General features: G+C 48.0%; 1 pseudogene; it reads left to right on the forward strand.

Moving 5' to 3' along the window:
- Positions 1 to 4,051: 4,051 nt before the first annotated feature.
- Positions 4,052 to 6,783, forward strand: LOC147958138 (uncharacterized; annotated as a pseudogene).
- Positions 6,784 to 9,229: the final 2,446 nt, after the last annotated feature.

The following is a 9,229-nucleotide window of genomic DNA, read 5'->3' on the forward strand; positions in this document are numbered from 1 at the left end:
ATCATTTTGGCAGACTCCTTCGTGATGAAAAGGCGCTGCAGTCTTTTTATAAAATCAAGATACCGAAGAACCTTAACGGGGATGGTTAGCTGCTTTTTCTCACCATCCTCATCGACCACCTCAATGTACCGAGACAAACCGCACTTCCTACAGTACTTGTCATCCGCATACTCATGCCTAAACAAAAGGCAATTCTTCGGGCAAACATCTATTTTCTCATAATCCATAGAGAGTGCCTTCATGATTTTCTTTGTATCGTACATGCTTTCGGCAGTTCATGACCCTCAGGGTGGCTGTTAGCCCATACTCCCAGGAATGCTTCGAAGCATTTCTGGCTACAGCCGTACTCAACCTTGACTGCAATCAGTTGCGAGATGGCATCCAGCTGAGATATTTTCGCACCCGCATAAGGAGGTTTCTTCGACGAGGCCAAGACCTCCAAGAAGGCCTTTGCGGTTGCCTCCGGCTCCTCCGGTTCATTCTCTAAAGGTGTCGCACTTGCCGTTTCTGCAAAAATGACATCATCTAGCATGTCCCTGACCCCGTCGTCCTCATATCCATCGATACGTTGTCGCATCACCTCCTCTCTACCACGGTCCTGCTCGGCTATGTTTATCGGCGGCATGTCAAAGTTTGGCATATATCCGTGCGTGCGAAGGTGCTCACTCATGTCCGTCTGATTTCTACGGTGACGTCTGGCACATCTCGCACAGGGGCATGGTGGGATAATTCTCATTGGACGACGTAATATCTCCTTCAAATACACATCGGTTTTCGCGATCCACTCTGATGTTACTCGATTCCGACAGATAAAACCACTGTACATCCACTGATTATCTGCCATCCTCTGCTTTTTTGCAACCCACACAACATAATTAAGGATTCACTTAAATTAATCACATCAAATTTTCAGTTTCTACCGCGTTTAATCCACCTACATCTCTAATAGGTAAAGATGGGTCCTAATCCCACCCGAGGATGTGTAGACTGAGTACGTTCTCCATTCTACCCTGTTCCGAGACAAAATTTCGGCAACACCTCCACGCTGTTCTCCAGATACACGTCTCGGCAAATAGCTGAGAGAATGTGCTCCGGAGAACAACGGGGAGGCGCCGCCGAAATCCTGTCTCGGAATGGGGTAGAACATGGAGAACATACCCAATCTACACATCCTCGGGCTGTCCATGGAAAACGCTGGACAATCCGAAAGAGCTGCGGTGATAAATATGCAATTGAATGCATATTTATCGATGCAACCCTTTCGGACAGGAGACCTAGGTTACGCGACTTGATGTGAAAATTTAATCTAGTGACATGGAAAAAAGTGGACGAGGTCATGAATTGTTGCTCACCCTCCGATGTAGTCGATCAAAGCAGAGGGACGATCGTGGACCAACACCTCCAACGTCGACAATAACTCCACGAAGATGGAACACCACAAATCCTGTTAATTACACCGAGTGGAAAAAATTTAGGTCATCACCTCACATTAAGCATTGACACTTTAAACTATAAAGAAAAATCATATTTTGTCAACTTTCAAATTTGGAAGAACTAATCATATCGCAATTTAGGTCATCACCTCACATTAAGCATTGACACATCAATTTTTTTAGCAAGATCATCATGATGAAATAACCACTTATCATATCCCAAATTTGAAGCACATCTCACATAGCTACTTAACAACATCACAAACTAAAAATAAAATCTTCGTTAACAATTTTATAAACTAAGTGACTCAAGTTGCTTTTTTAACTATGATAATTCATTTTGCCGAGATTCATCCATCTAGCAACCTAACCGCACCAAAATAATTTGTTTTTCCGAGATTCCTCCATCCATCTCAGACACATACAACATTCATCCATCTAGCAACCTAACAACATCCAACATCCATCCATGCATCCATTCATACATCCAACAGTAGCTAAATAATGCAAAAAAAATGAAAAAAAGAAGTGTTAGCTCACCGGGCAAAGAGGCGTCGCGGTGGTGGTGTTGGAGGCAGGGGCCGGCGGTGGAGGTGACGGGAGGGCCGGGGCGGGGTTGGGCCGGCCGGAGAAGCCCGGCCAACACAGCAGGGGCGCGGGCCGGCGAGAGCCACGGCCAGCCGTGCTCGGGACCGCCGCCGGCGCCGCACAGGGTCGAGGAGGAGGCGGTGTGGTCGGGGCGGCGGGGCGTTGGAGAGACAAGGGCGGTCGGGGCGCGGGGTTGGAGAGGGCTGGCCGGGGCGGGGTCGAGGCAGCGGGGGGTTGGGCGGCAGCAGCGCCGCGGGTTGTGAGGAGGCGCGGGGTTCGGCGGTGCGGCGCGGGGCGGGGCTGAACCGGGGTGGAGGCAAGGCGGCGCGGGGTTCGGCGGCGGCGGCGGCGTGGGATGTGAGGAGGCGGCGGCGTGGGCGGATGGAGGCCTAGGCGCGCGGCAGCGGCGATGCAGTTGGGAGGCGCGAGGGGTCGGGGAGAGAGGAGGAGAACGACTGGACGGGGCGCCCCAGGGGATGGATAAGGTGAGTATATGCCGACGGCTTAGCCGTTGGCATATCTCTGTATGCCATGTGTACGCCTATGCCGACGGCCAAGCCGTCGGCATAGGTATATATTTTTTTCATTATTTTAAGGTGCATTTTTCCTAACACATATATATTAAACATGTTTATTGGTTCTCACAAAAAAATTGACTGCATTCTGCCCGTCGGAATAGATAGTTTTCGGCCCAACGTGGCTGTTTCTCCCCTCCGTGACACGGCGGCAGCGACGACCGTGAGGGGTGCACACCCCGGAGCCGCGTGTCGGGTGCCTGCGAGTAACATCACACTTCCACAAGCGTAGGAGGGCCCACCGCAACACCTGGCGGCATTGCTACCCCCCCTCCAGTACCCCGTCCCATCTAACCCTCACGGACGGCGCCGCCGCCGACACCTGGAGGGGGGAAACGGACGCGTCGGGTCTACACGGAGGGGATCTTGCCGTGGGTCTGGCCCGGATGTTGCTCCAAATTGTTCCTATGGGCTAACCTAACACAACCGGGTGGATACGTCCACTGCTCAAAGCCCGTCCGTGCAAAGTCAAAGGGGTAGATCCCGTGGTCAAACACTACAGGGTTAGGCGGGACGGGGGCCCTAGGGGGGTACCAATGCCACCGGAGCATCGCACCCGGGACCTCATACATGCGGGATGGTGTGCTGGCATGTTCGAAGAGGCGGCACACGTCTCCGGGGTGTGCCCCCCCTCACGGACGGCGCGGCCGCCGGCATCTAGAGGGGGGGAAACGGACACGTCGGGTCTACACGGAGGGGATCTTGCTGTGTGTCTGGCCCAGATGTTGCTCCAAAGTGTTCCTATGGGCTGACCTAACACAACTGGGTGGATACGTCCACTGCTAAAAGCCCTTCCGTGCAAAGTCAAAGGGGTAGATCCTGTGGTCAAACGCTACAGGGTTAGGCGGGACGGGGGCCCTAGGGGGGTACCAATGCCACCGGAGCGTCGCACCGGGACCTCATACATGCGGGATGGTGTGGTGGCATGTCCGAAGAGGCGACACGCATCTCCGAGGTGTGGCCCCCCCTCTGCCGCATCGTTATCGCAGAACTCATTTTGGGCACTTGAAAAATAGAAAATGAATTTTTAGTCAACTACGAGCAATTTTTTAGTTAACTGTGACCAATTTAGATGGTCATGACATGGTACGCGTGTATTGCATTTTGATTGGTCCGTGGGCGTTTCACGCGGATCGTGGATGGATCACCGTCGGATGCTCCCGGATGCAACGGCTGTCCTCACCCGAAGCTCACCTAAGCCGAAACCCTAGATCTCGTGAGTCCTCTTCACATTTTCCATCCACCCCCCGCCGCCTCCTTTCTTTCTCCCCTCGCTCTATTCTCCTTCCTTTCTCCCCTCCCCTGCGCCACCCGCCCCTCTGCCGCTCGCGTGCGCCCCTCACCTCGTCCGAGACCGCCGGAGACCCCCACCCTCTCCTCTACCCCACCACCGCCGGCGCCCCCCACCTTTTGCTTCTTTCCCAAGCACCCGAAACCCTAGCCCGCGGTGCAGCCATGGCGACCGAGCTCTGGATCTGCGGGCTAGAGGTGCAGCACTGGATCCGGTCCAGGGCACAGCCATCATGTAGCACCACCACCAGCTGGACTAGTGGCTCGCCGGCGGTGTGGGTGGGGTGCTTCGCCAGACAAAGTATGCCCCCTGCCTCCCCGTGCCCGACCGCTCGCTCCGCCTCAACCTCGCCGTCTCGTAGGACCTGCGCGGCTGCCTCCAGGACCACGTCTTCGCGCTCGAGGAGGACCTCCATGCCGCCGCCCAATGCATCGACCTCCTCAGGGTCAGTCCGCCCCCCTTCCCCCTCCCCCGTCCATTCTGCTATGGCGGTTACTCGCGCACTATACCTGTTCGCCAGAATGCCTGATGGATCGGAACGGCCCCGTGCCGTGCGTGCAGAACGAGTCGGTGATGAATGCAGAGGGGATCTGGCGCTGCGTGGAGGAGAAGGAGGTCGGGGCGGCCGCGCGCGACCAGCTCGCCGCCCAGCCAGGCTCGAGAAGGAGTGCGGCCTCTACGAGCGCGACCTCAAGCGCGCCATGGAGTCATGCGACGAGCTCGCCTGGGAGAGCGACGACCTACGCAAGCGCCTCAGGGATGCCCCCGACGTCAGTAACATCACCACACCCCGTATCCCTTTCCTCACTCATATTATCAGTCGATTTCATGCTTGACGGCTCCTGTTATCCACTGATTGCTACATTCTGGATATGATTTACTGTCTGCTCTTGTGTGCTCTGCCATTGGGAAAGGAAAATTAGTTAGTTGTGTCAGTTGATGACTAATTATATCTTCCACGGATTTTAATCACTTGATGCATATTCAGTTTGACTAGTTGGTCTTGTTACATTGTTTGTTTTTGGTCTGTCAACTGTAGTAGAGCTCCATCACCTTCAATCAGGTGATTTGGTGTTGGATCAACTGTAGAGCTCCATCACCATCATTGAACACTTTGCTTGCTTGCATGATACTCCTGCATGCCACTGCGGCGGCTGCTTTGTATAATTACTAGTGCAGTGCTGTTTAACCAACCTGGTCCTCCAACATTCATCTTACTCACGCGCACCTTACTGAACAAGTGCAAGTGCCGCAGAGGGACAAGAAGATACTCAAGACCAACCTAAAAAAAATCAGAGGAGGTAACATGTTATCTCACTCTTGTACTTGCAACACCTATGTTCTGTACCTGCAACTTATCGCCCTCTCAGTGAACATTGCTTCATGCAACACTAATGTAGTCTTGACAGTTTGAAGTTTCTTTTGCATGTTTAATTCAAGGTTAAGTTATTCGAGGAGAAAAGAGCTGTTGATGAAGCCAACAAGACGCTACTGTGCTTACTGGAGAAGGAGCAGAAACATCAGTCCGAAAGGAAGCACTCCGCCAGCAATTCCACCAAGGTAAAAGCACCAACCAACCCAACCATAAAAGCTCAAGTGTTTACTGATTTAATTTAATCTGGTACACACACAGCACAGGAAGTACAACTGTTAGTCGAAACCTGAATTACCCTACTGTCTGGCTACCTTGACTACATTAACAATGTCATTCTTGGTGCTGCAGCAGAAGCGCAAGTCGTCGAGCCTGAAGGACACGAGCCAGGTCAGCCTAGCCATCAATTTCAACAACACAGACGCATGTAGCCAAACTCCCCAGACTGTAGGGTGCACAAGAAGTGAACCTAGCCAGTTGTCCTGACATTCTCTTCTACGTAGCTTGAACTAAAGTGAACTGAACAATCCACCCTTATGCATCTGGGCTGCTTGCCTCATCTGACTAACTTGCTGGGTTAATTTGGTTGGTTCTTGTTGGTAGAACCTCGGTCATGTAGCCTGCATTTTCCATTTTCCTCTTCCTGTTGGTAGCTGCCTGTGTCTATCATGATCCTTTCATGAGAAAAATTAGGAGTGTTACCTTGGTAACGCCACACATCCCGTCTCCTTTCTCCCCTACAATCTAGTCTAGTTTAAAATATACATTTCTTTATCTGCTCTTGTGAGCTCTTCCCATTAGGAAACTTGGCTAGCTGCCCATATCATTTGATGAACTATACTATTATCCACTGCTTTTAATAAGCTGATGATGCATATTAAGTTTGGCTGATTTTGTTACATACATACATGACTTTGTTTTGGTCTGGCTATGATGCCATTGCTGCTGCTCTGTAGAACTTCTGTATGTTCAGAGCATGCATCCTAATTGTCAATCTCGAGAATGCACTTCTGTATGTTTTTGATGTCAAACACTTATGCATGACTAATTGTTAAGTTGATACAATTTCTTTAGTAGACAAGCTTGGAAACTTAGACTACAGACTATTAAACTGTTACTGATTTAGACTGTAGAATTTTTAATCTTAGACTACTGGTTTATCTATGTCTCATATCATGGATTTGACCTGTACCATGCATTACACATGTGTTGATACAATCATATAGCTTATCTGATCAAACAATCTGTTCATGTTATCTTTACCTGCTGCTCTTATACCTTACCAAAACAAAAATAATTCTAACTGGGAGTAGTTTTTTTGTTCAGATTCTGTATTTATTACTACTGACATATTGTCGTGATTTACTTTTTGTACTGAATAGATCTTTTTGATATTCACAGGTTTTAGCGATCAGCCGCAACTCTTTCATCAAAGGTGCATGGTGCAACCATGGACAAGCACTTCATGTCCAACCAAGGTGCATGGTGCTTGCAATTGACGAACAGGAGGTCTATGAAATTTGAAGTTCAAAGCCGGATAGCCCTACTCAGCAAAGAGTCGTCTCTTTTGTTTGACTGTAATAGACTGTAAATATTGTTATATTGTAATAGTAGGCATATTTGGGTTGTAATAGACTATGTACAGATTGTAATAGACTTAGTTAGTGTTATTTGATGAACTACATTTGTACTGTTCCGTTTGAAATATTGATTATGTATGTGATTTGAAAATGTGTGCAATGGAAACCTGACTTGTGGGACCCACTTATGAGAATAATCTGAGCAATTTTGAATTTTCTATCAAGTGGGCCTAATGTGTGAGAAGATGACAAATGGGACCAGCCCCAAAATATAATGGCCCAAACAAAGTTAAAAGGCCCCGGCCCAGAAATAAATAAAAGGCTGAAATGGGCTTGGCCTATGTAACTGGCAGGAAAAAAATACATTAAAAAGGCCGAATTGTTGGGCTAGGCCCATGTAGAAAATCGAATTGGACCGGGCTGAATCTTGTGCCACATCAGATTGCCACGCTGGATGCCTATGTGGCCTGGGGAGGTTGCTAGTGACCAAAACGCCACAGTAGACGTATTTTGGTCATAAACGTCTACGACCATTCCAGAAGAAAGGTCGCTATAGTCAGTTTATGACCGCCAGCTTTTGACCTTATGTTTTTGGTCACAAAAAGGTCACAAATTGAAAACAGTGACCATTTAGTGACCAATAGTGCTGGTCACAAGTTGAAATATTTCTTGTAGTGAACCAAGAGTAATGCACAGCTAAACTTCTTCAGTACCAACCTTATGGTAAGAGTAAATATAGATCTGATGTGTAGAAAATGGAGGGCAAAGGAAAATAAGCTGCAGAGTGATGGTACATGAACAACTACCTGTCATTATAAGTACACTGATAAAAGACAACATGTACTTACAAGAACAATGCAGAGCTAAAAAAACATTGGCATTGGATATATTCTACACTAATGTAACCATTCATACAGATGAGATAATTTGGAGCGAACAATTGATAAGCAAGCTATCATGCATACTGCTGTCACATAATGAACCAGGTATGTATGCAAGTACAGTGATACAGGACAACAGGTACTAACAAGAGCAAAGCAGCGGGCAGCATATTTGCGATATCCTGTCGTTCTTGTCAAACTGGAATTCTTCTTCGAGCAGATTTCCTGCAAAAAAGATCCGTAAGGCACATGCGGAAAAGTAGAAGTTCAAATTGTCATGTGATTTCATAGACAGTACCTCATCATGGGAACGAGACTAGTGCATAAAAATGTTTTTCCATTCAATGTCTTCTAAATTTAGCCCAGGCGACTTCACCAGAAATTCGTTTATAGACTTGCCATCAAAGTGTGATTTCCTCAGGTAACACCGATACTGCTGCAATGCTTCCTTGAAAAGCACAAGCAAGCTTTGCTTGTCATGATTATCCAGATTGACCCTCGCCTAGTTATAACAATGTAATGTAAATCATTGATGTGTTCAATCAGTAGAAAACAGGAAAATAATAACCATGAATAATAGCACTTACACGTAAGTTGGACAGGAAGATGTGAAAATGGTGTTTGTCTTCACAATAATCTTCCCATGATGGGAATATATGCACGTAGTCCCTAACAACATTGAAAGCATTGTCTTTTAAACTGGGAATAAATGGAATGGGTTCCAATCTGCAGGAATTGGCCGTCTCTGCAGTTGGGATAGGTCTTCGGCGGTGGACTTGCTGTACTTTTTGCTGGAGTGGAATTTTTCTGTGGTACAGCTGGTGCTATGGCAAATGAAATCGGTATACCTTTTGCTGGAGTGCAGGTCTTGTGTGGTGGGGCTAGTGGTGTGGCCAGTGAAGTATGGGTACAGTCTGCTGGAGTCGGTCCTACGTTTTGTGTCACTGGTTGTACAACCAATATAAGTGGGGTGTTGTCTGATTTCTCCAGCACCACCACGTTTTTCAAGGACTTTGCTGGTGCTCCTTCAGGTTCGGCAATCACCCTCTTCCTTTTTGATGTCTAATGCACAAGAACAACATTTGAGTGGAAAAACATGGTATGATGACAGATAGAATATGTATTGATAATGGATGGGCATGGCATCTCGACATATATGATGAGTAAACTAAGAAGATGGCGGTGCAACAAAGTAGAAGAAATGCAAGACAACATATGCAATATACCCACAATCAATAAAACATTGCCAAATTAGATCATGCACCTTGATGGGTGAACAGGACATGCCATCCGCCTTTGACTCCTCGAGGTTAGAATAGTCATTAGGATCATATTCTAAACAAGAATCAACAGGTGGGGAGCGTATGAGTTTCATTGCATCCAGAATGGCACTCAATGCCTTGGTGCCAATTTTGTAAGTCATTGTAGTGTTTAGCTTCAAGAGTGGACTGCTGCTAGTGCGACACAAAGCAGCTACACAGATCATAGTGTAGATATAACGGGAAAACC

Source organism: Triticum urartu, chromosome 7A, assembly GCF_056163025.1.
Source record: "Triticum urartu cultivar PI428250 chromosome 7A, HENAU_Tu73, whole genome shotgun sequence".
Classification (NCBI taxonomy): Eukaryota; Viridiplantae; Streptophyta; class Magnoliopsida; order Poales; family Poaceae; genus Triticum; species Triticum urartu.